General features: G+C 45.5%; 1 pseudogene; it reads left to right on the top strand.

Moving 5' to 3' along the window:
* Positions 1-1,117: 1,117 nt before the first annotated feature.
* LOC114636053 lies at positions 1,118-2,999 on the top strand (annotated as a pseudogene).
* The last annotated feature ends 996 nt before the right edge of the window (positions 3,000-3,995 follow it).

Here is a 3,995-nt window from a genome sequence, read left to right on the forward strand (position 1 = left end):
GCCGAAACACTTGTACCACCCGGCCATGTATAGTTCATTGTTTAATATAGAATGTCCAAGTAAGTTGCTAGTTTCCAGCAGAAACGCACTGTAAAACATACTGGATAGTCCTACTGTAAAGATACAGGAAATGCAACACATTCATCCTTCCAGAGCTAAAGACAACTAGAATACAATTGAAAACACTCAATTCACGTTACACATGACATTTCAGTTAGGATCTGTGTTTGGTTCAAAGCAGAAACACTTGTACCACCTGGCCATGTATGGTTCATTATTTCATATAGAATGTCCAAGTAAGTTGTTAGATTCCACCAGAAACTCACTGTAAAACATAATTAAAAATCCTCCTGTAAAGATAAGTGAAATGCAACACATTCATACTTTCAGAGCTAAAGGCAAGTATACTACAGCTGAAAACACTGAATTCATGTTTCATGAGACATTTCAGTTAGGACATGTGTTTTGTTCAAAGCAGTAACACTTGTTCCACCCAGCCATGTATAGCTCATTGTTTAATATAGAATGTCCAAGTAAGTTGCTTGATTCCAGCAGAAAAGCCCTGTAAAACATACTGAAAATCCTACTGTAAAGGTATGCTAAATGCAACACATTCATACTTCCAGAGCTAAAGGAAACTACAGTACAGCTGAAAATACGGAATTCAAGTTACATGTGACATTTCAGTTACATGGTGTGTTTGGTTCAAAGCAGAAACCTGTGTACCTCCCGGCCATGAATTGTTCATTGTTTTATATAGAATGTCCAAGTAAGTTGCTAGATTCCAGCAGAAATGCAGTATAAAACATAGTGAAAAACTCTATTGTAAAGATAAGTGAAATGCAACACATTCATACTTTCAGAGCTAAAGGCAAGTGTAGTACAGCTGAAAACACTGAATTCATGTTTCATGAGACATTTCAGTTAGGACATGTGTTTGGTTCAAAGAAGTAACACTTTACCACCCGGCCTTGTATAGTTCTTTTTTTTTTTTACATAGAATGTCCAAGTAAGTTGCTAGATTCCAGCAGAAACACCCTGTAAAACATACTGAGGCCTGCTATAATCACGTGATTGCCTCATCCGTGTCCTTTGAGTTGTCTCTCCCTCTCCCAACATGGCGGCCTCAGCTAAAAAGAAGAATAAGAAGGGTAGGACCATCTCCCTAACAGACTTTCTAGCTGAGAATGGGGGAACTGGTGGAGGAAGCACTTATGTCCCCAAACCAGTCCGCTGGGCTGATGAAACAGACGATCTGGAAGGAGATGTGTCAACAACTTGGTATAGTAACGATGATGATGTGTACAGGGCACCTCCAATTGACTGTTCCATCCTTCCCACTGCTCCACTGGCTGCTCGGGAACCCATTATCGACCGGAGCCGTCTTCCTAAGTCGCCACCCTACACTTCTTTCCTAGGGAATCTGCCCTATGATATGACAGAAGACTCCATTAAGGATTTCTCTAGAGGATTAAATACCAGCTCTGTACGCTTACCACGTGAACCCAGCCATCCAGACAAGTTGAAAGGTTTCGGCTATGCAGAATTTGAGGACCTAGATTCTCTGCTCAGTGCTCTGAGTCTCAATGAAGAGTCTCTAAGTAACAGGAGAATTCGAGTGGATGTTGCTGATCAAGCACAGGACAAAGACAGGGATGACCGTTCTTTTGGTCGAGATAGAAATTGGGATTCTGACAAAACAGACACAGACTGGAGGGCCCGTCCCGCCACAGACAGCTTTGATGACTACTCACCTAGAAGAGGCAACGATAGCTTTGGAGACAAGTATCGAGATCGTTACGATTCAGACCGATATCGGGATGGATATAGGGACGGATATAGGGACGGCCCACACAGAGACATGGACCATCTCTGTGATGGCCTGGGGGAGATGGGGGCTGGGATTGCTATGATGACCGAGGCAGCAGAGACTATGACCGAGGCTATGACTCCAGGATAGGCAGTGGCAGAAGAGCGTTTGGGAGTGGGTACCGGAGGGACGACGACTAGAGAGGAGGTGGGGACTGCTATGAAGACTGATATGACAGACGGGATGATCGGTCATGGAGCTCCAGGGGTGATTACTCTCAGGACGACTATAGGCTCGATGACAGAGGTCCCCCCCAAAGACCCAAACTGAATCTAAAGCCTCGGAGTACTCCTAAAGAAGATGATTCCTCTGCTAGCACCTCCCAGTCCAGCCGAGAAGCTTCTATCTTTGGAGGGCGAAGCCTGTTGACACGGCTGCTAGAGAAAGAGAAGTCGAGGAGCGGCTACAGAAGGAGCAGGAGAAGCTGCAGAGGCAGCTGGAGGAGCCAAAGCTAGACCGCTGGCCCTGGGAAAGACACCCAAGTTGGCGAAGTGAAGAGACTCAGGAAAGAGAACGGTCGAGGACAGGAAGTGAGTCATCACAGACGGGACCTCGGCCTCATCTGGCAGAAATACACGAAGGAGAGAGAGTGAGAAGTCTCTAGAAAATGAAACCCTCAATAAAGAAGAAGACTGTCACTCTCCAACCTCTAAGCCTCCTAAACCTGACCATCCTCTAAAGGTAATGCCAGCCCCTCCACCAAAGGAGAATGCATGGGTGAAGCAAAGATCTAACCCTCCTGCTCGATCTCAGAGATCAGACAAAGAGCAGCCGTCCCCTACAAGTGGTGGAGGGAAGGTAGCTCCAGCTCAGGCCTCTGAGGAAGGACCGTCAAGGAAAGATGAAAATAAAGCCGAAGGGGTGAGTGCCGCAAAGGGCCAAACTGGGAGCTCCAGCCGTGGTCCCAGGGACGGAGGGAACAGAGACCACTGGAAGGAGTTGTATAGGAAAGATGGCAAAAAAGATCAAGACTCCAGATCTGCACCTGAGCCAAAGAAACCTGAAGAGAATCTAGCCTCCGAGTTCAGTTCTGCAAGCAAGTATGCTGCTCTGTCTGTGGACGGTGAGGATGAGGATGAGAGAGACGACGGCACTGAGTAGAGCTCCACACCCCGTGCTTTCTCCTAGTCTCCACCTCAGAACAGTCAAGAGCAAATCAAACCTCTATCCAGACAAGACAAAATAAACTCACCATCTCCTGAAGACCTTTCTAAACTTTTTTTTTTAATGAAATGAAATTCTTTTGCATGCTGCTGCAGCCTTTTAAAGTATTGAAGTAACTGGAGAATCACCATTGTAGCCTGAGATGTGGCTACTACTTTGGGAAAGTTGTGAATGTCTGATTGATACCAAGCATTACCTGTGTGACTAGTGTCTGGGGCTCCATTCAGCATAAATGCAGTGACAGAGAGGCAGTCACATCAGTTAGGCAGCAGAGAAAGGTGCAAGGGAGAAGTGAGATTTCTATCTTCTAATTCTTATCCTAAGGTGGCACCTGTGAATTCCCAAACATTACCTGAATAAATTTCCCATCCTTAGAAAGGTAGCTCTAGTCTCTCAAGCTGTTTTAGTCTCTGGGAGGCTGCCAGCTACTCTACTTTATTTCTGACTTCAATGGGGCCAGCCTAGGGGGAATTGTTTATGATTTTTTTACCCCCCAAGGGGGTAGTTGGGAGTGAGTCTACAGACCACTAACAAGTAGTACCACTTGGGGACCAAAATGAATGGGAAACTCAATCGTGGTTTGAAAAGCTTGGGGGAGGTGATTGATTATATTTTATACCAGGTAGTAAGGGAATTGTGTGACCTCCAGTAAACACATGAATAGGATGGTCTGGATGAGGAAGCATTACAGGTAGTGGGAAGTTCTAGTCTTGTGGATCCTGGTTTTGCCCCTTCTAAACTGTCCTTTCTAGAGGTTTGAATATATCCATTCTTTGAAAACCTTGTCACTCTGGTCATCTTATGTTCATAACGACACTTAGCCTCCTAAAGCTGTCTGTGAGTCACACACCTCCCACAGACCACAAGAAACTGTGCCTGAGGTGAGGACTTTGTTTTTCTCAAGCAAACCAGCTCTGTGCTATCTTTGATTCCTGCCCCTATTTGCCTGATCCTGCTGCTT

The sequence above is a fragment of the Grammomys surdaster genome, unplaced genomic scaffold (genome assembly GCF_004785775.1).
Source record: "Grammomys surdaster isolate TR1022 unplaced genomic scaffold, NIH_TR_1.0 121551, whole genome shotgun sequence".
Taxonomy (NCBI): Eukaryota; Metazoa; Chordata; class Mammalia; order Rodentia; family Muridae; genus Grammomys; species Grammomys surdaster.